General features: G+C 39.0%; 1 protein-coding gene across 4 annotated transcripts in view; it reads right to left on the bottom strand.

Annotated features, from left to right (window-relative positions):
* CDC42SE2 (CDC42 small effector 2) overlaps positions 1-26756 on the bottom strand; it is a 108668-nt gene that overhangs the window by 71170 nt on the left and 10742 nt on the right. For 3 of the 4 annotated variants that reach the window (XM_048931266.1, XM_048931268.1, XM_048931267.1), the window contains exon 3: positions 16243-16315. The gene's annotated coding sequence lies outside the window, so the exon portion shown is untranslated. Of the gene's footprint in view, positions 1-2610; positions 2732-16242; positions 16316-26756 lie in introns of those variants that run through there. The other variant, XM_048931269.1, reaches the window with a different exon arrangement.

Raw genomic sequence — 26756 nt, 5'->3', positions numbered from 1 at the left:
GCAATGAATCTATGTTCCTTTTCCCATTGTAAGCAAGCCATGTTTTGCCATTACGTTACCCCTAAAGTATTCGCTTCCACACTGAATTAATGCTGCCACATAAACTAAGTTCAGGTGAATTTGTTTTGGAGTAAGAAAAGGGAAAAAATGTGATTATTTACAAGAAAACAGATTTGAAAACAACATTAATAATTCCTGTATACAGATCAAAGGCATACTATCTCCAGGCAAAATCTTTGTACTATTTTGGCAGAATCTGTTTGCACATAGGTAAAGAAGGGAATACACACCAAAACACATGTGAGAATATGGGCTTCTTCATTTCATCTTTCCAAAATTTTGACATAAACAAAGGCAGCCAAAAACCCTAGTGAAATCTGAAAAATAAACAGTACTTCTCATACCAAAACAATCACTAGACATACAGTACCGCTGATAAACTTAAAAGGTTTTGAATAACTAATACACAAAATTTACACTTCCTTGCTATGAAAAGAATGTTGCTGCCAACCCAAATAAGATTCTCCATAAACAAGCACGAAGACTCAAGTGTTTCTCACATCAATCAGAACTGTTTGCACACTTGAAACAAGGAAATATTCAAGATCAGCTACAGATTTTTCCAGACAGCAACACAACAAGCAGTCTTTTTGTAATGCACATGACAAAGCCAGAAGGCAAACAGCAGCAGCAGTCTCTGCAGTTCTTTGCATCAGGCAGGACTGCCAGGTTCGTCCAAGGCCTTTCCTGTATGCTACACTGATAAGATGCAGAACAAGACACAGAAAATGATCTGAATTACAAGGCTTAGCTCATAATGGATTTAACATCAGATGCTCCCAGATTTAAGCTTGGAAACAAAACAAAACAAAAACCCAACCACTGCCAACACCACATTCCCTGTGGCCTAGTGTCTTACCTCTTTTGACAGGTAAGTTTAGTTAACCAGCTATCTCTCTTGACAAATGCTTAATTCCCTAGACCACAAGATTACCGAGGTATTCAGAACAACCATCCTAGCTGCAAGTACTGTTATGGAGAAACAGGACAGGTCATCACAATTCCCTGTGTACAAAGCCATTGCTTCTCCAGGTACTGCCTGGGTCAGAAAAGCCGATGAATACATGCAGGTGCTTCAAATGAGATCGTGCTGTGTTTAAACACAGTTTAAACTTTGACATTTGCAGGGACTGTGACAATTTGGAAATACAAAGAACTAAGTTGAATGTTAGCTTCATTTTCTCTTAGAAACTGCTGTGGCAAATGACCAAGAAACAATAATTAAACAGAAAAAGTTTTGGAAAACTCAAAAAAGTCCCACCTACACTATAACTGTAACAAAGGAGGTAGGAGTGCAGATTTTTGGACTTTGAGAGAAGACACACTATTTTCTATAGCCCTATGGAAATTTCTGTCCCTTTTCACCAGTTACTCTGTACTCTTGAAAATTTTGCAGCCACTTTAAAAGAAGAGACTGCAATAACTTTGAAATATTTACATTTGGCAAATGCCTTCTTGCTGACCTTTACAATACTTCTGGTGAGCATTATTTTTGCACACAACAGAACTGCTGGCAATCTCCATTACTACTAGAAGTTTAAGCTGTAAAATTCAGTGCAATCCTCACTACTAAAAGAAGACAGAGAAGGATTGTTGCTGCATTCACATTTCTGGATGTTTTTTTGTTTGTTTGTTTGTTTTTGTTTCCTTGTTGCTGCGGTTTGATTTTTTTGTTTGTTTTTGTAAATTATGTAATAACATCATAATATTTCATATGTGCAGTCTCTCCCAATGGAATATCTGGAACTGAGTCACTAGGATTTTGCTGGGGGGCATATCTGTTTGTAGAACTGATCTAATTAAATAAACTCAAATGAAAAGCAAGCAGCAACTAACTTGACTGAATTGTAAAACTTCTGTAATTACAATAATTCAGTTTGCCATGCAGAATTTCCCTATTTTAAATGAGATCTCATCTCCTCTAATGCCATACATCTGTTCATTTCTTATTTTCTATGTGTGTGTGGGTGGTGGTTATTCTCCTTGAATCTGCTGATGAAGAAATCCTGTGTCTGTCAGGAAACAAACAGAACTACAAGCTAATTGCTTTGCCTGGCATTACAACCTTTTATCTGAAAGCTCACATTAAGGTTAAAAAAAAGTACACATTTAGATAAAAGTTACACATGCTTTTTAATGAGGGTTTTTTTTTTCCATTATGTTTGACCTTCCTTAAATACAGGGGAGCTCTTTCAGAAATTTCTGTAAAGAACACAAGATGTAGTTGTTGAATTTGGTATTTAAGTAGAGCCTGAAATCCCATCCCAGTCTAAAATACTTTCCTTATTTTCCCTACCCCTCACAAAGACAATTTGAAACTCAAGTTATATCCAAGTATTACACAGGTGCCAGTCTTTTGCCTTTGCACCTTAAGGCATGTCAGTAAACACACATATTGAAGGAATACGCTCTTCCTAGCCTTCAGCCCTCTTTCACTGCATAGGCTACATAAAGAACTAGTAAAGGAAAAGGCAAAAGAAAAAACAAAAGAACCAAGAATTGAATACCACACCACATTTACAATCAAGTGGCAGTAAATCCCGCTCTTACAGTTTTCAATGATGCTGTGACAGCTTTCCACCCTGCTCCTCTGCAGGACATGATCATCTCTGTAGCAGAGTCAGCAGATGGAACAAGTTTGCTCCAGACTCTCAGTATATCAGGTCAGCAAGTCAGCCTCACCAGAGCTCACCCAGAAACCATCAGATCTGCTGCTCTGTTTGCTCTGGATCCTGACTTATGCAACAGACTGTTGCATAAACACTGAGGACTGGATTTAGGAAATAAGAAAGCAAAAGACAAAACAGAAAAAGTATCAATCCTACTGAAATATATCAAATCATTGGAAAACAGTATAAGCAGTGTAACTTTTCATGTTGCCTTTCTTCATTACAGTAACTAGTGGAGCATCAGACAGTAACAGCAGCTTCAAGAAAGGTATGAGTGGATTTGACTGCCCGTGGCTCTCCCAAGAGAGATGGGGATGATGGCTCAGCTGCTAGGTTCAAGGAAAGCCATGGCTGCTGCCCTTTCACAGGCACCACCAGTCACTTCTTACAAGCCCTCTGACACTCAGCCACCGATCATTTGGTTGAAGGTATTCACTGTTTAGTCATTCTTTCAAATGAGCTCTCCCTCTTTCCCAAACATGCAGAGACCTGCGATGGGTACAGCTGCATATTCAGCTGTTCACATCAGCAGCAGTATCCCAATTCATTAAGGACTCTCCGTGCAAACTGATCACATTGCTGCATCTTACAAATGAAACTCATATTATGAATTTCTTTAGAAAACATCTGTTAGAATAAGTATAATCCCTTGGTAAGAACCAACACAAATCTTACAAATAATCCTGTGAACACACACACACACAAACACTTATATACATATGAATATATACATATATACCTATGCACATATATATGTATTTGCAATAAATTCATTTCTCAAACCACTACTTCTTTAAAGATTTTATGCATCTATACTAGAAAAATAAATTCCAGCCAAATTACTTCATCTTATTCAACCTGTGACAATGAATTGTGCACTGTATCAAATAGCATCAGTCATTCTTCAAGAAATACACTTATCTAATTTGGTTTTAAAATCACACTCATGCACACACAAAAGCACTAAAGTTTTTTTCTACTCCATATGAGAACATACTTACAGTATTATGTTGAAAACCACAAATTTCTAAAACTCAGAACAGGTTACAGTTAAAAGTAACAAACAGTAACAATAGTAGCATGTAATTAATTTATCTTTATGTTAAAAAACAAGAACAGAGATTTCCAGCTAAATATTAAAAATTAACAAAGAGAACCTGGAAGACTGACAGGCACACAGGTTCTTCTAACTGTTTCTTCTAACTGCTGTGCCAGGAGCTTAATTTGATCATACTCAAATGTGGCTGTTCTCCTTTGGAAAGCTGCCCTAATTCTTTTCTCCCGTGCCTTGTTGCTAGGGCGGCAGCTGCATGATCTATTCCTGTTGAAGCGCATGTCTTTGGAGGGGGACACAAAGATTTTCATTATCTTTTTCTCAGAGCACTGGACCATCAGAATTGTGCATTCCCTCCTTTTTCCCCCCAGCCAGGGAGTACTCAGAGAGTCCCAGCCATTCAATCAGACTATTTACATATGGACAGTTGCACCAGGAATCTCACGCCTTAATTGAATTTCATACAACTCTCCAATTCAGTAAACAAGGTCTTCAAACACTGTTGAATTATGGTTCGTTTATCTTCACTATGATTGTATGAAAAGTTAATACTAGAGCACTGCTTCAGAACCAGTGAGGCATGATTTTCAAAACCATTAAGAACCATCTCCTTATTTGCTAACCTTCACGTAACAGTTGACTTTAAAAATCCTGGTCATCTTCTGCATACACATCCTTACGCTGTCTAGGACACAGAACAGAAAAGAACACAGCTACCAGACCAGTACACAGTGCTGTTCATTGACACTGAACTTCCTTCTCAGTAATTAGATCTTTTATTATCATTCTATAAAAACGCTAATATGGTTGTGTCAGCTATGAAGGGGAGAGGGATATGAGCAGTGTTTCAATTCAGAATATCTTGTAAAATTTTAAATAGTAAGAATAATAATAAAATCCCAAGTTAAAATTATTTCATGGTTAACTCTGGTACTGTCTTGCTTATTCACATATAAAGAAGTTTTCTACTATTTGTAGTGTCATCAGAAAGAAAATATCCCAAAATAATTGGTGTTCACTTCTGATTCCTCTTCCTCTAGGCAAACAAACAAACAAACAAACAAACAAAAAAACCCACAAACAAAACTACAGAATAGCAGAAAGAGAACAGGAAATAAAAATAAATGAGTTCTTAAAAAGAATTCTGATGTCACTACATAGTTACTCATAGAAGAGCATTGGTTTTTTAGATGCTACATGAAAATTAGTAGTTTACAATGAAAATGGAGAAGAAAGATTACTTTTCCTGGAAAGCAAACCAGAGTGATCGTCAGTTTTACAGTAATAAGCATATTTAGAGAGTACACAGAGAATAGAGGTATTGTAACATAGTGACTATTCCTCAGTATCTCCTATTACTGTTACTCAGCAAAGAGATAGAATGGAAATCATCTTTCTTCTAGGCCCATTTTTTTCAGGCCCTATAGTAGCTTAGCTAAAATAACTTTTCAGTTCAGATTAGAAATTCCCTACCTGAAAATCTGTTTCTCCAGCAACTGTGGAGAAAGCATTTGGGATTTATGCCAGCTCGGAGGAACTCATGTCTCCATAAAAGGCAGTAGGAATTGCAGTGCTGGCTGCCCATAAGATTAACACAGTGTTCTGACAAGGTTACACGCTCAGCCAGATGATGACTTCCAGATAGAGTCTAAAACCAAAAGAATGTTGCCGGTTCCATATGCAGACACCTGTGATCTAATTCTGGAAAGACTGTAGACAGATGTGTAATATTTTAATTCTGCATTGACATACGACATTTGCAAACTGTCTAATCTATTTTCTGCTAGCCTTGTGAGAAGCAGGTTAGACCATCCCTTTATAGAAAGGCAGTGGCAAACAAGTACAACTTCTGGAAGGAAACTGCTTTAAAAGTTCATACTTAGGAAAACAAAACAAAATAAAGCAAGACACTTATAGTTAACTATTTTGGTTTTTGTGCCATGCAACAACTTTGTGGAAAATAAAGAGGTCGGTAGCATAAATAATACAAATAATACAAATACTTCCAGTGCAGTAGGACTTAATTGTTCTTCTAACACAGAATTTGTGATGTCTTAACCTCTAATTGTGGTCTTTCATCCACAGGTATACAAGAAAATCAAAAAAGGTACCTGTACCATGTTTACTTATAACAGTTGATTCCACTGGAATACTTGATTTCACTTTTTTACTCTTTTTCCTAGTCAAATTTCATATCTATCTCTCCATTTCTTATTGTAATGCTCCATAATTGGGATCACAGAGCAATTGCTAGAAAGGCCCTAAGTTTTTATTTTAAAGACATGCGTTTGATAGAAAAAGGAGGGGAGGGGGGAGAGGGGAAGAGCCAGCAAACGCACCTAGTTCACATCAGACAACACTCAACCACCGTAAGTAACTCAAAGAGCAAAGATGCTTTACAGTCAGAGGTGTGGTGGAATAATACTAAGTTACATTGAAATAACTGTAATTCTTGACTATGTAGGACAGTGTGCAACACTGTCTGGTGTTCACCAAGAAAGTGCGTTTACTTCTTACGTCATCTTTACATCCATTTCTGAGTGCTTGAAAATATTTATTATATACTTAAAATCAAGCATTCCTGTTGATCTACCGAGACGTGCACAAAGCCATCAGCCTCATCTTGAGACTAAGAATTCAAAACAAATGCTGATTTAATTTTATAGTATTACAGAACGCTACAAAATTTAGACATCAATAGTACCAATACTATCCTATCAATAGAACCAATAGTAATAACAGCATATATTGGACATCAGCTCATTAATTCTGTACTGATTCTTTGATGAGAAAAAACAAACAAACAAACAAACAACAAAACTAAAAACTGTGGGGATTTTTGAAGGAGTTCTGAGCACACATCATCTACAATATCTCGGGGAATGATATACTGAAAATGTAGCATCTCATAAATAAATAAATAAATAAATAAATATACTTTCCAAAATGTACAAATACTACCAGAATGACCATGTAATAGTGAAAAGCTTTACAGTTGAAGTGGCTGATATTCCTTCTTTTCAAAATTGCTTGTTCACATTGAAAAAGTGTCCTCTAAATATAACCAATTTCTGAGACACAACCTATTGTTTCTGGACAACTATTAACTCCATTAACATTGCGAATGTGTTTGAGTTTTCTAGCTCATCATCCCATTAAGGACTTCAGAACAATGTGTCCAATAGCATTTGAGTGCCAGGTACACCTGTCAGCATAACCGCACCAAGAACAACCACTACAGCTACTTGAGATACAAGCAGCTGAAAGAGACAGGAAAAGACAGAAACTTAATGAGAAAGGATACAATGGGATAAGAAAGGGAGAAAAGAAGCAAGGCAGAACAGAGAAAGAGACCATGCTCCTGAAACAGGTCTTATATTTAAACACAAACAGATTGAGTGGGAGATTTGATCTTGAACAAACAAATAAATGGGGTTGGGGGGTGAGGGAAGGGAAGTAAAAGCACACGCAATGATACCACAACAGATAAACAGCTGCATTAGGAACCCTTGCATCTAAATATTCAGAGGCAAAGATAGGAGATACTGAGGAAGCAGACTAAAAGCAGGAGAAGAGGGTAAAGAAATAAAGGAGTAATCACACTTATGAGAATGCAATTGTTGACAAAATATTTTTCTAGATATTTTTCCCATGCCAATTTTGTCAGAAAGAGAAAATGATCTATCACAAACTTATTCTCCCAACAGCAGAAAAAGCAAGTGGAAAGATTTGAGTACATATTAGTCAGGTGATATGTACTTCAGACTCAGCTGGGATTACATAAACACAGGTCACCGTGTGCCTTTTAGTTTACGTGCCCAGCCACAGATCGTTAAAAGGCAAAAAACATTCACTATAGCAGCATTCTAGTCAATTGGGGCATTTTGAGTAAAAAGCCTTATTAGAAGTTTCTCAAAACATATCTGGAAAGTTTGGTAACTGGTCTGCAGCAGTGCCAAGCATCCAACAATTTCCACTTCACACCTGCCAAGCAAGCACTCTCAACTGCGGTTTCATCCTGCAGTTTTACAAGTTAAATGGCAATTTTGCTTCACACTTGGGCCCTACTTCCTGCCCAGTCTAAATAATTAATCACAATGCTTTTCCATGCACCCAACTCAATGCTCTGAATAAAGTGAGGGACATGTATCATCATCCATGCATTAATCTTTGGGAGAAAGTATTTCAGATTTCCTTCACATAGAGAAACAATTCCAAACAATACTAATACTACCTTGAAAAGACTACTCTTGAAATGGGAGCTTGACTGGCATTACCATCCTCATTTTCTAATCCACTTATGTTGATTAAAAAGCAAACCAAATAAAGTCACAGCAACTCCCCCACTACTCATTCCCTGCTCTATTCAGTTCAAAAGCAGCATTTTTCTTTTTGCTGTTCTATGGGATTCAGGTAAACTATGGTTTTAGGCCAAACTTCCAGTTCTTCAAACTCCTGCTGCAGCCATACAATGTGCTCAGGATATTGTTCAGCATCTGAATTTAATTTGTCCTCAAGGCTAGTTGCCCCAGCTTGACTGACAGGATAACTGTTGACAAATAACTGAAACAAAGTCTAATAAAACAGCCTCAAAAGAACAGTTAGTCATACATAATCCACACAGACAGGCAGCATCAGTAAAAGTCTGCTCCCCTCTCCTTCCCTAGTTGAGTCTGAGATAACATTCCCAGTAGAATTAGTAACTGTGAATCAAAAAAGACAAGAAGGGTTGAAGACTGCTGTACATTTCAATAGAGAAGGAAAGACAGACGGCCATGACACTTTGAATGCCCTCAATCAAATAAAGAAATTGAATTCTTGAAAAATACTGCGGCTGGCTCACACCTAAGAAGGCAGGGGCAATAAGAAATTACTTTGTTCAATATATTAAGAAGTAAGTTACGTTGCAGAATATTGTCTTCTGAGAAAAACTGATATTTGAATGAACAATTTCAATAACCGTTTCAGATCAGTCGCCCTTGAACACTTAGTAGCACCTAAACTTCTGAACTAAACTGTGACAACTCGGGACATAAGCACATGCAAAAGAAAGCAAGACATCTGTGAAACATTTATGTCTGAAATAGAATGTTTGTAACATTTTTGAGACAGTATTTTTAATCTAGTTGCCAAAGATCTGAGTAAGTGATTACTGGAACACATATGTCCTCCAAGGCTTAAAGTACCTTCTCAATTAAGGGAGTACCCTGTAGCAAGCAGTACATAAAGTTAAAAACAGAGCTAGAAAATAAACCATTCTGTGTCCTTCCCTGTGCTATAGCAAGTGTTGGTCCAAAAAAAGATGCCAAAGTGATATCAGAGTATCTTCTGTGGGCAAAGCGGAACTTGAAATTAAATTACACCATTAGCAAACATCTGTCTATCATTTACTCTTTCTTTCTTTAGAACATTAACATAAAAGAGAATATTATACTCTTAATTTTCTTGAAGAAAACAAAATATAAAATATCTCTAAATGGCCAGTCAGAATTTAAACCTGTGTTTAGGAACAAAATTTAGAAAAGATAATGGAAAGAGATCTTCCCATAAGTTCTCTTTTGCAACCAGCCTGCTGCACAGACCAGATTCTTACATTTCATGTGAGGACTTCTCTGCCTCTGCCCAACCAGGCTTACATGACTTTAAGTACCTCGTTACTTCATGCTCTAGTGTAGTGTTCCTTAACTATGTAATGCATGCATACTTTCTGGTAGCACTACACATTGGATGCTAAATACAAAGCTGATGTACAAATAGCAAGCACTACATCCTGACAAGGACTATTAACACTCCCCCCAGTCCCTCCTGGGAAATGAGACTTCAGTGCTCAAGTAGTTTCAGGACATTCTTCTTCAGCGTGCTAATTGCAGAAGGCAGTCCGTCCTGAGCATTATGGAGGCCTGGGGAATTTTCAGGACAAGAACCTGAAAATATAACTGCAAAGTACACTGTGCTTAAGAGGACAGGAAGCACACACAAAACCATCTTTCACACTCTATATAAATGTATCCAAATTAAGATTACAGCATATGTCTGCACTTCCAAAAAGAAAAGAAAAAAATAGAATAGAACTCTCCCATCTGGTAGAGAGACTTTAAATATCATTATAAAATATATTCTATAGTTAGTTAGAAGTCAAAATGTAAAATCTTGAAAATGAAAGATCTCTCAGAGTGCGCATGCACCATTCCAAAGTGCAGTCACCGAACATTATGCAGGTATACTTCAGTTATACTTTCTGGCAGCATTTATTTGGAGGCCTCAGGCTTTCTAATCTCTTCCTGTAGACCTAAAACTACAGCAGGGCTTACCCACAATGGACAAAGTAGTTTAAGTATTCAATATAGATGTCAACCAGTTTTCCCGCCACACTCTCCAATCCTAATTTTTGGTTAATATTCTCTTCATAAAGACAGGTATAATGAAAGTTGGCTTCCATTATAGCAATTTTCTTACTGGATTTTACTGACTTACTTCTGTTTTATGTTTTCCATTTGGCAAAAAGCTTCACTGACTTAACACCACAGGTGTACTTTACTGTGAAAAGCAATAGCAAGTGTCAAACAGCAGACTTCTGCATTAACATTGCTCTGGATCAGCTATGTTCTACACTGAAAGTAAATGAAGTATTTCAGCTCTTTAAAAAACAGTTCCATTGGCTTTATTTCCCTGTATAAGAAGCCCTATGAGTTAGTCACACAATCCAGCTGCACCCCAGTGATTTGACCCAAGTTTAACAACTGAAGTGTAAGACAGATAGAAACACAGTTGGTGCAAGGGACAACAATAAAGAAATGTGAGTATTTGTATAGAAGAGCATGCGAAAGTAAGTAACACAAGGGCACAGTTTTCACACTTGTGTTACTGCGAATAGTCAATCTGCAAGATTAGTGGGAACTTCTGAGTGAAGAATGGAAGTTACTTACATTAAGCTGAAAAAGAGCAGTCATTCATACTTAAAAATAACACCTGTTATTTTTTTTCCTTTGCTTTTAAAGAGCACACATCAATTTAATCAATTATTAAATCAAAAATTAGAGTGATGAAAAGACATTTGATGAAGTGTACGCAATTCTGCAGTTACTTACAGGAAGTGAGAACTCAAAGAAAACCTAACATGGAAAAGACAACCTACAAACCAAATTTTAACACCATATACTACAAAACTAAGGCAACAGAAAAGACGATTCATATTATGAAAACAAGCAGGTTTTCCTGTAGTGGTTTCTGAACAAACACAACCCATGAATAGTCTGCTAAGATTCTAAGTTAGTAGTTCTGACAGCAAGAGTACACCAAACTCTAGACTTTCAGTAGGATAAGTGGTATGTGGCAATACTGGAATGCAAAAGGAATTTTTATTTTTTTTTTTCCCCAGATCATTCTGAGTTTGCTCCATACAGTTGGAAAGAATTGGTTTCAAAATATTATAAGGCTAGGTAAGGAATATACTAACCATGATGAAGAGCCACAACTCCTAATGCCATTCTCTCATTACTGGAAAAACATCAACAAATCAAATTCACGTGACAAGTCTGGCTATGTGAAGATGCAAGTCCAGTCACACAACTGCAGGGGCTCAAGGGAAGGAGAAGCTACAGACTTCTTAGTAGCAAGGAATTGCCTTGGTGGTGCTGTGCTGCTCTGCACCGTCATTTCATGCCACACTGAACAGCAAAGTACTTAAAAACAAATGAAGAAAAGCATTTGTTTTCTTGTTTGAGCACTAGAACAGAACAGACTACAAGATGTTTATGGAGATATTACTCTTCCAAATTTCAATAGCTATCAGTGAGACAGGCCAGGAAGGCTATACTTCCTGACCTGTAACTGAAATTTCCTGCAGACACCCCTGGAATATGCACAGAAAGGGAAGTCAACAGGTTAGAAACACCCATTATACTTCACTTGTTTCTGGCACAAGAGCACAGTACAGATATTTTCACACTGTGGAGTTCTTACAAACAAGGAAGGACTAGCTGGGAATGTGAAGGCTGAAGGCTATGTTGGATGTAGCGATCATGAGATGGTGGAGATCAGGATCTTACAAGGAAGAAAAAAGACAACAAATGGGATTGCAATCCTGGACTTCAGGAGAGCCAGTTGTGAGTCCTTCAAGGATCTACTTGTAGATATATCATGGGTTAGAGCACTGAATGGTAAGACAACCCAAGAGAGCTGGTTGACATTCAAGTACCAATTCTTTCCAGACCAAGACCAGTGCACTCTTGAGAATAACAAATCAGGCAAAGGTGGTAGGAGACCCACATAGATTAGCAAGGAGCTCAAGGTAAAACTGAAATGGAGGAAGAAAGTCAATGGAAAAGGGGTCTAGTCATTCAGGAATGATACAGGAATTGTGTCAGGGAGTATGCAGATGCGATGAGGAAGGCTAAGACTCATTTGGAATTAAGTCCAGCTAAGGAAGTTAAGGACAACACAAAGGTCTTTAAGTTTGTCGATAGCAAAAGGAAGAGCAGATGATGAGAGAGCAGTGAAGGTTAATCTATCTTGACTTAAGCAAGTTTTTTGACAATGTGTCCCATAATATCCTCATAAGTAATCTTAGGAAGCATGGGACAGACTAACAGTCTGTGGAGTGGAAGAAAACTGGCCTATTGCCAGAGTGACTAGAGGGTGGTGATCAGCAGTGCAGTCTAGCTGGAGGCCTGTAACTTGCAAGGTTTCCCAGGTGCTGGTACTGCATCCAGTCTTGTTTAACGTCTTCATTAGTGTCATAAATGAAGGAACAGAATGCATCCTCAGCAAGTCTGCTGATGATAGAAAGCTGGGAAGAGTGGCTGACACACTAGAAGATTGTGCTGCCTTTCAGCAAAACCTGGACATACTGATGAGTTGAGTGTAGAGGAACCTTGTGAGGTTCAACAAGGGTAAATATAGAGCCCTACACTTGGGGAGGAATAACCACACACATAGGTACAGGTTAGGGGATGACCTGCTGGAAAGGAACTCTGCAGAGAAGGATTTGGTGTGCTGGTTGACAACAGGTGGACCATGAGCCAGTAGTGTGCCCCTATGGCCAAGAAGGCCAGTAGTGTTCTGGGGTGCACTGAAAAGAGCGTGGCCAGCAGGGTGAGAGAGGTAATCCTTCCCCTCTTCTCTGTCCTGGTGAGGCACATCTGGAGTAACGTGTTCTGGGCTCCTGAGTTCAAGAAAGACAGTGAACTACTGGAGAGAGTCCAGTGGAGGATGACAAAGATGATGAGGGGGCCACACCATCTCCGTTATGAGGAAAGGCTGAGAGACCTGGGACTGTTCAGCCTGGAGAAGACTGAGGGGGGTAGTCTTATCAGTGTTTATGAATACCTAACAGGAGGTACTTAAGTGGGTGAGTACAGGCTCTTTTCAGTGGTATGTAGCAATAGGACAAGGGGTAATGAGCACAAATTGGAACACACGCAGTTCCACATGAATGTAAGGAAAAAATCTTTACTTTGAGGGTGACAGAGCACTAGAACAAGCTGCCCAGAGAGGTTGTGGAGTTTTTCCCTCTGGAGATATTCAGAACCCATTTAGACACTTTCCTATGCAACCCGTTCTTGCTTTAGAAGGGGATTAGATTGGATGATCTCCAGAGGTCTCATCCAACACTTATGATTGTGACTCTGCAATTCTCTTTGCCTCTTGTCTCCCTCTTCTCCCATTGTATCACTGCTGACTGTCTCCAGTACTTGAATAGAAGCCCTTTCCCTACCCCACTGGTTTGCTCCTGCACCAGCTCTCACCCATGCATAAGCCCTCCTGATACACTCAGTATCACCCTGATACTGAGTATACCCTGATCAGTATCACCCTGTTCTCCTTAAACATGCTGCCTCCATTCCTTGGTCTTCCTCTTCAATCACAAATCACCAACATTTTTCACCTGCTGTTATTATCCCTATCATTTGCCACTCAAATGCCTGTTGCCTCTTCTCTCACTTTCACCAACCTCCACAGGATGCGTTTTTGTTTTATTACTTCATCTGAATACCATCTTCTTCTCTCTGCTTTCTTCCCTGAACTCCTGACAGAATCTCCAGAATGGACATTTCCCATCTCCACATACCATGCCAATTCCTCATTGTAACATTTTTTATAAGGTAGGCATATAAGCTTCTGGATCTGTTCCTGAGACATAACAGCACTGAAGCAGGCCACAGATGAAACAGCAGGGCTAGAAGAAGCAGGGTGCAGCTCCCGTTCCTGATGTACGACACCACCTACCCTTCCAGTTTCATATGCTGGTAATAAAAAATACCTCTTTGTTAACAGATCTCTCCAGGGTAAATACATGTGTGGACTCCTCCTTTCCCAGGCTCTCCGGCACTGTGCTTACAACTAATAGCAAAATCACAGCTGAAAAAAGCAAGTATGCTCATAGAAAGGAAGTGCTTAACATGAAAGATAAGTCTAAACATGTCTGTTATTGCAGTCATACTCAAAACATTTCAGAGTTGTCAAACAAGCTCGGGAAAAGGGAGAGAGAAAGAAGAAAAGAGGAAAAAAAAAAAGTCATTTTGGCTATTAACAAATATTTAAATGAAATTCAGCTGACTTTTATTGTGTTTAGGGGAAATCGTTGTTTGACTGTTGCTCAAATTATGTATTTCATGAATGATGCTCAGAAGCACAGAGAATTATGTAAAATGGAAAAACATTTATTTCTTAGTACTTGAGTAATTAAATATTATTTTGCATGCTTTGCACTTAGAATATAATTCTGTAATGTGTTCACAAGACACATCTTTTCCTGAGAAAGCAACACATGCAACACTTTTTTGCTCATATTTCCTAAAGTACTGTAATCCAATAATCTGTCTTGAAAGTTCATATGGAATTTTTAGACAACAGAACAGAAAACAGTAAAGAAAAACATCAAAGTATAATTTAAAAACCTTCTGAATCCACTGAACTCAATTCTACGTAAATGCGTAGCAATTATATCAACTATTCAAGTTGATATGGAATAGATATATCCTGGAATTTTGTTAAAGGTGAACTCAGCTCATTAAAAATAATGGCCATTAATCTACATTACATGAGAGCACACCAAAGCATAAGTACTTGAGGGAAATTAAGTAGTATAGACAGGCTGAATGAGTCTTTCAAAGCTCTACAGCGAACTACCATAAGCGATAACACACGATGCTAATTTAAGTAAAATTCTTAGTCATGAAAGAAAACCAGAATTTTATCATTTTACTGAAGAATTAGATATAGCAAATATATTTCAAAAACTTAATTTCAACAATGAAATAGGTATGTAAAATTGACATAAAATAATCAAAAAAGCCAGAGAGAATACACTTCAGTACAATAATTAGGGAAAAAAAAATAGATAAAATAAGTGGAGCTACACGTATCAGGAATACCTGAGTCTGCTGGGCCAATAAGACAATTCAATGCTATCAAAAATAATTCATGAAATTAATTGAGGGTCACAAAGTACCAGGATTTCCTATTAAAGTTGGTTTGAATTAGGTATGAATCTTAACCAATGTTTCTACATTTGTTAAGATTACATTTACATTTACATTTATAATGTTTGTACAAGCTCAAAAGAAATTTGCTTCATGTAATTCTGCTGGATTTGTAATCAGGGACTCATAGAATCATAGAATGGCTTGGGTTGGAAGATACATCAAGGATCATCAAGCTCCAACCACCCTGCTGTAGGCAGGGCCAGCAACCTCCATACCTAATTCTATACTATGTTGCCCAGGGCCCCATCCAACCTGGCCTTGAACACCTCCAGAGACAGGGCATGCACAACCTCTCTGGACAGCCTGTTCCAGCACCTCACCACTCTCTCTGTAAAGAACTTCCCCCTGACATCCAACCTACATTTTTCCTCTCTCAACTTAAAATCCTTTTCCCTCAATCCTGCCATTATTCACCCTTGTAAAGAATTGACTCCCCACCTGTTTGTAGGCTCCCTTCACATACTGGAAGGCTGCAATGATGTCTTCCTCCCACAGCCTTCTTTTCTCCAGGTTGAACAAGCCCAGCTCTCTCAGCCTGTCCTTGAGGGGGAGGTGCTGCAACCCCCTGATCACCTTTGTGGCTCTCCTCTGGACCCTCTCCAACAGTTGTCTGTCTTTCTTGTATTGGGGGTCCCAGACCTGGACACAGTGTTCCAGATGGGGCCTCACAAGAGTGGAGTAGAGAGAGACAATCACCTCCCTGTCCCTGCTGGCCACCCCTTTTCTGATGGAGCCCAGGATACCATTTGCTTTCTGAGGTGCAAGAGCACCTGTTGGCTTGTATTAAGTTTTTCAGCCACCATCACAAGGGTGGCAATCAAAACAATTTTCAGAATTCATGAAATCAATCTATTTAAGGTTAAAAACCCTATAACGACTTGATGGTTTTGTCATCACAATGAATATTCATAGATTCATCATCCATGTTCAGTTGAGCATTTAAAATGAAAAATAAACTGGCTGTACTGCTTACCTGTATTTCACAACTTCAGTTATTTCAGTCGTTTCTGTAAGCAGCAAGTTATTTACTGAAGATATCCCCAATTCTAAAGAAGAGGAAAAAATAGTGTAAGTATCTGTTACAGCTGTCACTATAGATTACCTACAGCACAGAACAACGTAACTTCATATTATTATGAAGAAAATACAAGAGATATCAACAGTTGGGCCAAAATCAGGAGTTTCTTCATCTCTTTTCCTTTGCAAAGCATCATAGATAATATAATTCAGAAAAGCTTGATAGCTCCTGGCATCAGTGAAGGAATTCAAGAAGCGGCTTCCTTGTTTACTGCAGTATTTAATGCAAGTACTGACTTCTTGCACTTTTGGTGTTCTTTACTAATACGTTTCCACAAACAAGAGTTGAGGAAATGCACAGTTCTTTTTTTTTTTTTTAATAGATTTATATGTTTTATATAGACAGGCATGTGTTTATTCATATAAATATACAATCTTTTAACACATATATATTTATATATATATATATATATATATTTAACACATATATATACAGTAATAGTACATGAATAACTGAGAAACAGTAATTCAAATGCAGCAGCTCAGTTCTGGCTGCTTTCTTTGCTAGTCATATCTTACTATTACCAGGAGCTGGTGGAAAGGACCAAAACAGATGGATGTTCCAATGAATTTTGTGTGCAATTCCAGCTAGACAATCCATCTCACTTATCAGGCTTCAGACCACAGGTAATGCCAGACTGTACAAACCATTTATTTCCTGAACTATGCGTGTAATAGAAATGCATAACTTTTCAGTTAAGACTCATGGTATGTGTGAGCAAAGACATTTGCCATTAACTATCATCCATGAAAACTGCTAACAAGCTCAGTAGTTCTCAGTAAAAGGAAGGATAGATTACAAGTACTGCAAGCAATAACAGAAAGTGAACAGATTCCGAAGAACTGTCTCCAATTAACAAGAATAACCACTGCACTAGAACCTGCTATTGAACTGTTATGGCCAGTGGATTATTCACTAGTGCTAAACTTTTGTTAAAAACAACAAAAACAACCTAAAACCAAAGCAATAACAACAACCAATCCTGTGTTCAGAGAATATCCATTTGTAATGATAAATTGACTTGATTGCATATCAGAACTGGACTTCTAAACACATTGAAGATGTGAGGAAAGTAGACGCCTCCAATCCCTTTCAAAATGTTAAATATGGCAGAAGCTATAGTAAACTAAATGTTATGCATCTCCTGTATTAAACAGGGTAACATTTTGTGGATTTCAAATGTGTTTATTTAATTTTAAATCTCTTCTACTCTTGAGATCTTAGTGTTTTATCTGTCATGCTTCATTTGCTTGCTGATTTTCAATAGGGGCTTGTCATATTTCAGTCTTCTTTGTTCACAAACAAAGGAACTGAGTCTTCTGTTTTCTGTCAGGCTGATGTAAGCCAGATTTAAAAAATAAAACTGTAGTCTTTTCAAACATTAAAAAAATAAATAAATAAAAAATAAGCAAACAAAAAAACCTTTATCCCATGCTCCCCTGAGAAAAATCAAAGGGAAAATTTATAGACCAGAAACAGTTGAGGTACTAGACAAAAGCAGGTAAAACAGATTGTATAAACGAACAAAATTGTTAAGTCAAGAGAAGAATGCTAAGGAGGAAGGTAAGGAAGAGAGGAAACTCATCAGAACAGTATTATATGTTACAGACGGAAAACTGGTAACTTCCTTATTAGGACAGAAATTTGGGAGATCAATAAAAAAAGACAAAAAATAACACGCGCATCAGTTGCACAGCAGAAATTCACATCGAGGGAGCCTTCCCAAGAGATAAAATGCGCAGCAAGACTCCTCGGGAGCCGCTGGGAGGTGAGAGCAGCCCCCGACGTGCGGTGGCACTGACGCGGTGGGGCGGAGTCGGGGGCTGACGGCGGATAAAACCTGCCGCGAGGGAGCTGAGCAAACAGGACGTCCGGGCTAACCGCGCGGCAGCTCGTGCAGGGCGGGAGGGCGAGCGAGGGAGCAAGCGAGCGAGTACCTGAGGGCTACAGAGATAATTCATTAGGTGATTATCAGCTGCAAAGTTCAGGCTCATCACACTCTGAAGTGCAGGATTATCCCCCCAAGGACCGAGACTTAATCGTGGTATCCACCCGGAAGAGAGCTAGGGAGCTAGAGTGTCACCCGCCTCAGGAAGGATGTTGCAACCCTGACCGAGTTCGGAGGCAACCGCGTAGCACTTCAGACCTCCGGATGTGCACAGCGCATGAACCTCTCGCTGTCTCCGTGGGGCAACTGTCAGAACAGCTGTGTGACATGCGAGCAGACAGACGGCCTACTCAGCCTCGTGGCCAAACTACAGGATGAAAAATTGTCGTTAGGAACAAAAAGGAGGAGCAGGGAAACCACAGTTCATCCATGCACAAACAGGTTATTTCTAAGGAAAAAACACGAGCTCAAGGCATCACATCAGGTTGAGGAAAAAAAATTGCAAGGCTGGGGACAAGAACAGAGCAGATGGAGGCAAGTTCGCACCTGAAGGAGCAAATGAAATTCTCCTGGTCTGCTCCACCCCTACAGGTGCCTCCACACAAGAAGTGTGAGGCCCTGGACGTGGAAGGCCAGTCTGTGGGTTACAGCTCACTCAGTCTAGACATTCTAACAAAACCAAACCATTAAAAGCCTTCCCTCGACATCAAGACTCTTCACTGGAGAAGAGACAAGTATTGTAGATGGTTCCTCCCTGCGTGGAACTGAACATCCAGTATTCTGAGCAGACTCTCTTCTTAGAGAAGTCTGCTGTCCTCATGTGAGGGACATCACCAGGAAACTACCTAGCCTGGTACAGTCAGCAGACCACAACTGCTTACTGTTTTTCCATACATGGAGAGATGAAGCAATTACGTGTAGGTCAAGGACTATTAAAAGGGACCTCAGGACCTTGGAACAACAGCTAAGAGAATTGAATGCACAGACCATCTTCTCTGCCTCCTGCATTGCCTAAAACACAGAAACAAACCAAAGGATCTTATCTTTAAATACCTGGCTTTGTGGCTGGTGCTCTCCCAGCACTTTGGGTTTTTCAACAACCAATAAATCTACATATTACTGGGTTTATGGGCACCAGATGTGGTTTGCCTTTCTCAAAGGGAAAGAAGAGTCCTTGGGAAAAAGCTACCGAGGCTCACTGGAAGGGCTTTAAACAAGGTATGAAAGGGGTGCAGGGCTAATAAGACTTCCCATGATAAGGTGTGGGAAGACACTATATTAGGTCAAGGTTTCAGGGGAACCTGAAGGACCCACTGTCTTAAGAGGTTCTAGCAACACTGCAGCACATACAAAACTCCACGGTGATGAGGCAATGAGTGCTGGGGCAACAGGAGAATGCAATGGAGAAAATCAAGGGAAATACCTAAAAGGAATTGAGGAGTCATCCTTTAAGAAAGTAACAATACCAGCTGTCCAGCTAAAATGCCTCTGCACCAATGCCTGCATCTCAGGAAACAAACAGAAGGAGCTGGAAGCCACTGTGCTACTAGAAGACCATAAACATAGTTGTCATTACTGAAACCCTGTGGGATGGTTGCCACAGCTGGAGAGTGCCAATCGATGACTACAAGCTGTGCAGAAGGGACAAACAAGGAAGGAGGGGATGGGATGTTGCTGTCTAAATCAGGAAAGGAAGAGAATGTGAAGATCTTTCATTAAAGAACAGTCATGAGAAAGTCGAAAGCCTATGGATGATAGTTATAGACAGAGGCAGCAAAGAGAACCTTGTGATGGGTGTCTAGTACAGACAGGCACCAGATCAGGCAGAGCCTGTTGATGAGGTCTTCTAGCTCAAGCTACAGGAGGCATCGCAATCACAAGTGCTTGTCGTGCATGGGGATTTCAACCACCCAGACATCTTGTTTAACTTCTCCTTAAGTTTCCTCTCACTCACGTCTTTTCTGTCCAGCACAAAAAAAAAATTAGTAGTCTTTCAATATAATGAGCCTACTGATATCCTTGTCACAGTTCAGGAGTGGGCCACTGTACAATGAATAGGTGTACAATCAAAAAATGTACAGAGGTTAGCTAAGTAGGATTATCGCGGTGGAAAGATAATAAATGAAAAATGCTCACTGATGTAGGCTCGCAATAAACTCCACAAGCAGCGATCTCCAAAAGAGATCATTCCTCAGTGGCAGTCAGTCCTTAAATGCGGTCTAGAAGAGGTGAAGCCAAGCTCCACCCCTTCACTGCTTGCCTCAATGGTCAATCAGATGTTCAGGCTGTGATCAACAGTTCCCATACCGCCATCTAACTTGTCTTGAACTCAAGGCTCAGAGGCATCCCAGATGGCTGGACAGACAAGGGCTACAGTCTTTGTACCTATAAATTACACCATCTACCTAATCTCTGTGACTATAAATTACTTCATCTGTCTGCTGAGCATGCGAAGACTATCAGAGACCCCAGATGAAGTAAAAAGACTAGGAAAGGACTATTAGTAATATATTTATCCTGTTAGTTCTAATGTAAAAACAACATCTCATTTCCACACTATGGTTAATTCACACTCCGGAGGAATATGAAACAGGTGAAGAGTAAAATTTGGAAACTAAACTTTAGGAAAGTGAAATTCCATCTCTTCTAGGAGTTAGTCAGCTAAACACCCTGGGAAACTGTCCTCATGGACAGGTCAGAGCAGAGCTGGCAGATGTTAAAGGAGGCTTTCCTCTGGTTGCAAGAGTGGTGTCCCCCAGGTCAGCGCTGGGGCTGATACTCTTTAATATCTTCATCAATGACACTGACAGTGGGGTCAAGTGCACCCTCAGCAAGTTTGCTGATCCAGGGGGATTTGCTATCCAGGGGGACCTACACAGGCTTGAGTAGTGGGCCCAGGTGAACCTCATGAGGTTTAACAAATCCATATACAAGATCTTGCACCTGGGTTGAGGCAACCCCCATTACCAATGCAAGCTGAGGGACAAAAGGACTGCGCACAGCCCTCTTGAGAAGAACTTGGGAGTACTGGTGGATGGAAAGCTGGACATGGGCCAGCCATGTTCCCTCACAGCCCAGAAAGCCAACCGTGCCCCGGGCCACATCAAAAGAAGCGTGGCCAGCAGGGCGAGGGAGGTGATCCTACCTCCACTCTGCACTGGCAAAGCCTCACCCTGAGCACTGCTTCCACATGTGGAGTCCTCGGTACAGGAGAGACGTGGATCTGTTGGACTGCACCAGAGAAGGGCCACCAAACCAATTCATGAAATGGAACACCTCTCCTACAGGCTGAGAGAGCTGGTGCTCTTCAGCCTGGAGAAGGCTGCAAGGTGATCTGATGGTATCCTTTCATTATCTAACACATAGCTACAGGAAAGAAGGAGACAGACTCTTTAGCAGAGTCTGTAGTGACAGAACAAGGGGAAATGCTTTCAAGCGCAAAGAGGGTAGATTTAGGTTAGATGTAAGAAAAAAGTCTTTTACAGTGAGGGTGGTGAGGCACTGGAACAGGTGCCCAATGATGTGATTGATGCCTCATCACTGGATACTTTCATGGTGAGGCTGGATAAGGCCCTAGGCAACCTGATCTAGCTGCAGTGTCCCTGTTCATTGCAGGGGAGTTAGACTAAATGGCCTTCAGAGGTCCTTCCAACTCCAAGGATTCTGTAAATCTATGATTAATTATGGAGATGATATTAGGAATTAGCTGTAACTGCCTTGATGAAAGCCATTCTTCTGTATTACATAGATAGAAGGGAAGGCAGTGTGGAAAGAATAGGTTTGGTCTCCTTTCTCCAGTTAAAGAGTCAACAACTCTGGCATTATACTGTGTATATCTTTAGATACTTCAGAAGAATGAGTAAGAGACAAAAATAAACTTCAATTAACAGAACTGTTACCTGTTCAACCGATCATAACAAGGGTGTAGAGTTATTAAGGAGAAGGAGAACAACAGGTCCTGAAGTTCAGATGATGAGTCAGAGCACAGCAGAAGGCTACCAACATAGCAGCAGACATGCAGGGAAAACATTTCAGTGACTAATACTTAGTCAAGTTTCCTTGGCTTTGAAGCATTAAAAGCTTAAACAGTTGGTAATAATAAAGACACTTTCGCTGAAAAGTTCACATATGATCAGATTCTTGCAAAATAGCACAAAACCGAACAAATGAGAATTTGCCTCCATGTTAATTGTATTCAGAATATCTGTAAGTTGAGCTCGGGGGATTTTTCTTCCATTTTATATAATAACTGCATCGTGATGAGCTGCTTCTTGGACAAAACAACAGAATAATCAGCTTACAACAAATGACATTGCACTAGTTGCCCAACAAGTTTAATTAAAAAAAAGTAAATAAAATCCTCTAAGCCAGTAAGGCAGATGTGCTTTTTTAAAGTAGACCTCAGTGCTGTAATTGAATTGTCACTGAAAGTTAGCTACTTCCACTTAAATTACCAGTGGCCAATTGTTGAGATAACCATAGGAGAAGCTATTAATTTAACTTCAGTATAATATAGACCACCACTCAAATAGAATGCAGCAGAATTTGAAACAGAATAAAGATTCACACTGTTTTGTTTTCATATCATGTAAGTTTTACTGAGACAAAACTGGGACAATAGCTCTTAAACATCCTGATGGTGTGTGAGATTTTAGTAGAGTACAGATGAAAAGGTCATGGGACATCCTAAAAACACATAGAGACTGCAGTTTTGTATAAGTTATCTTGGTATTCAGCAATATTTAAATAAGAAATGATGTACGATGTATTAATATCTATTTTTACAAATACTAAGCCAAATGTGTTTCTTCATCCCTCTACAGGGAAAAAATATAGAAAATATATGAATTTCACCTTCTCAAACTATAACATTCAAAATCTAAAACCATATGGTAAAAGTAACGTCAACAAAATATGAAAGCCATCCTCTTGCAACATTTTCAGAATCCAGTTACAAACGGACTGCTAGTTTGAAACTGTCACGTCACAGCTATTTAGTCTCGTATGAAAGAAGCCTAGACTGAGACTAAAGCCACATCTTAACAGGCAATTTAATTGACAAAACCACTTTTGTAAATGGCTTTGAACTTCTGTTTTGAAATGTTCCTAAATTAACTGGCCTAGAGCATCAGCCACCAAAAAGAATGTTTGCTTACAGATACTGTCAGGGCCAACTACCAGTGAAGCTGTAACCACTTTCTATGAAAAGTTTCAACAGCTTATTGCACACTTACCCATATCAGTCATTAAGAATATTAGTTATAAATAACAGCTGTTCAAGTGTTAGCTTTCTGTTTGTCTTGAGCCTTGTTTCCAGAGTTAATAATTCAATACATTTTCTCTATTTCTAAATAAGAAGAGCTAAAACTCCAATTTAAGTATTTGCAAGGAATCCCTGGTGTTGGAAGACTTACGTGCAATCTCATCGTTATCGTGGCATTATCTGCTAAGATGATTTCTTATTTTACTTAGTTCATGACTGCTTAAGAGTCGTATGATTGTACTCGAGAAACTCAGTACAAAAGCTGTTGATGAAAATAAAGATTAAACAGTAAAAATCAATTTAACAAATGGCATACAGATTGTCATTAAAAGATGGAATATATCTATTAGTATAGTGCTTCTGCTGAAGCAATACACACTTTTAGAAAGCCCAAACATCAAACAAGCCTACTTTGATGGGGTAGCTACAAGTGCATCTTAAGAACTAATATACTTCAGAAAACTAACACCGTTACTAGTAAGTGCATCAAATTCAGAGAGGAAATGATCAGTGGAACTATATGGAATTTTCTAAGGTTCAAATCTGATGAACTTGCATTAAGATACTATTAGAAAAGAGCAAGTTTAAAAAACGCATTTGCTTCTTATTTTCTAAGACGAGATCATGGATTTACAATGCATGAATACTTAAATAGTCTTCAAACATTCAGATATTTCCATTTAAAGAATACAAATATTGAGCTTCAGCAGTTTGATAAATTTATCCATAAGAAAGTGGTAAGACTGTATGTTGGGTTTTGATACCATCAGCTCACTAACAGACATTTTCATCCTTTTGCAAGCTTTTAAAAATAGAAACTGAAATGATACAAGGTATCATTTTTACATCTGCTGAGTTATTTACATGTCTCTATTCATATATAGCATTTACATACATAGATATTTAGTCATCCTCCCATTCCAGTCAATAGGAAATCCTTATTTGGAAACTTCTTCATATCTTCAATCATATGCCTATACAAAATGACTGATAGCCAGCAGATCATATAATCATAAAGCTTCTTACTGTTATTAAGCTCTGCCTAGGAATAAATGATGATCGAGTGGAGAGTTTACAGGCGAGAATTAATGGACAAGCTAGTATGGATGGCGTTCTGGACCACCTGATCAAGAGGAGGAAGCTGATGAAGTCTTCTACAGACTGAAGAAAGTAGCCTCACGACCACAGGCATGAACTTTCATAGACTTCAATTACCCTGATATTTTCTGGAAAAGAAATACCGCCAGGCAAACACAGTCCAGATTGCCTGCAGTGCATGAAAGATAACTTTCTGACACAGGTAACAGAGGAGCCAGTGTGCTGCTGAATTTGTTCTTACAAACAAGGAAGGGCTGCTTGGGAATGTAAAGGCTTGGAACAGCCTTACATACAACAACCATGAGATAATGGAGTTTGGGATTTTATATGGAAGAAAAAAGGCAAAAAGAAAGACTGCAACCCCGTATTTGAGGAGAGCTAAGTTTGACCTCTTGAAGGATCTGTTTGGAGGCATTCCATTTGCTAGAGCGCTGGAAGGTAAGTTGGTCGAAAAGAGCTGGTTGACCCTGAAACAGCACTTCTTTACTTCAAGGATGACAGCACTAAACAGGCTGCCCAGAGAGACTGTGAAGTCTCCTCTGGAGATATTCAAAATCCACTTGGATGCTTCCTGTGCAATCTGTTCTGTTGAATCTGCTTCAGCAGGGGGTTGGATTGGATGATCTCCAGAGGTGTCTTCCAGCACTTAAAACTCTGTGATTCTGTATATCAATCCATTTAATGAAATGATAATGAATGCGAATGCAGTTAGTAAATGGCAATGAACTCATCACTGCAAATAGTTGGAAATTGAAGGCTATAAGATTATTATGAAAAGAAACATTAAAGTAAATTGAGGCAGTAAGAATCAGGTAAGATAGTTTAAGTTTCTCCCCTTCCTACCAGAGATGTGTATGCCTCAACAATAAAATCCTTTAGAGGACAATTTAGAGCCAGAGTTTTAACACAGATAATTCTGAAAGAGGGAGATACTAACTGACAGCCTAGGAGACTGCTTGGAACAGCAAACTCCTCTGAATAGCTTTTCCCCTCAATTTAAACATTTTCAAACATCCTCAGAAGGCATTAATATTAACATACTTCAATATCTCATATTATGTACATTTAATTCCCTTCCCCCCTTTTTTTCCAGAAATCTCTCCACTAATAAAAAAAAAGAAAAGACAATCTTCCAAGAAACTACTTATGGTCAGGCACTTAGTATGCTGACCTGTAGGTCATCTTTGTCATCTTTATCTGTGCCAGTATCAAGTTTTCCTATTTCTTCTCTGGTCTAACGAAACTCTTTGGCTCATCAGTGGCACAGGTGTGTTTATTTGGATGCTTAATGGACGACGCTGTATGAACATACTAAGGAGAAGACTGAAAAAATACATGGGTCAGAGGCTGGGAATGTAGAAATGCAACTAAGTTTGAAATCTTGCATTTTCATTCCAGGTGAACACAGTCAATTATTATGGAAAAATTATGCATGTACTACAGTGTTTTAGCATGTAAGCATATAATAAAGAGAACGAAAAAGTACTGTGAACTAACAATTTTTTTTCCTATTACTTTACAACCACTCAAGCCACACATGTCTAAATCTCACTGAGGTGTCTTTCACTGCATGTAAACTTATTTTTTTTCTTTCTATTTTTTTAAGGAAATGGCTGGATAAGGTTGATGCCATCAGGGCTTTGGTGGAAAAAAGGTGCATTTAATAGTGTGCTTTTCAGAAGGAGGTAGTGTGTTTTCATACCTGCCAACCTAGGATTTGAGAGCTCTTTTCCTTCAAAATGTAGTATAAACAATCCTTTGACTGTCTACTTCAATTCCTAAAGACATCAGTCTCCTTACTGCAGTACAAATCCTGTACATAACAGAAGGAGAAGGCCTGAGGTAACCAAGAGAACAATAAACAAAACTGAACAGATCAATGTTCGAGGTTCTATTCATCCCAAACTTATGTCTTTTACAGAACTCCTTCAACAAGTAAAGAAGGAGTCTATCGAGTGGAGCTATTTGGATAGCTAGTGATTGCCTACACAAATGGCCTTAGACTTCACCAAACACAGTCTTCAAAATACAAAACTTGTTTTCATAAGACTAGGAAATTCAAAGCAGTTATTTCCCACACACACTCTCTTAAAAGATGGCCTGGTGTGTTAAAGAAAAAATGCCTCAGTGGAAGCATTATTAGTATGAAACACTACAAAC

The sequence above is a fragment of the Lagopus muta genome, chromosome Z, assembly GCF_023343835.1.
Source record: "Lagopus muta isolate bLagMut1 chromosome Z, bLagMut1 primary, whole genome shotgun sequence".
NCBI lineage: Eukaryota > Metazoa > Chordata > Aves > Galliformes > Phasianidae > Lagopus > Lagopus muta.
The sequence above is the reverse complement of the archived record's forward strand: the minus strand, read 5'-3'. Positions and strand labels throughout refer to the sequence as shown.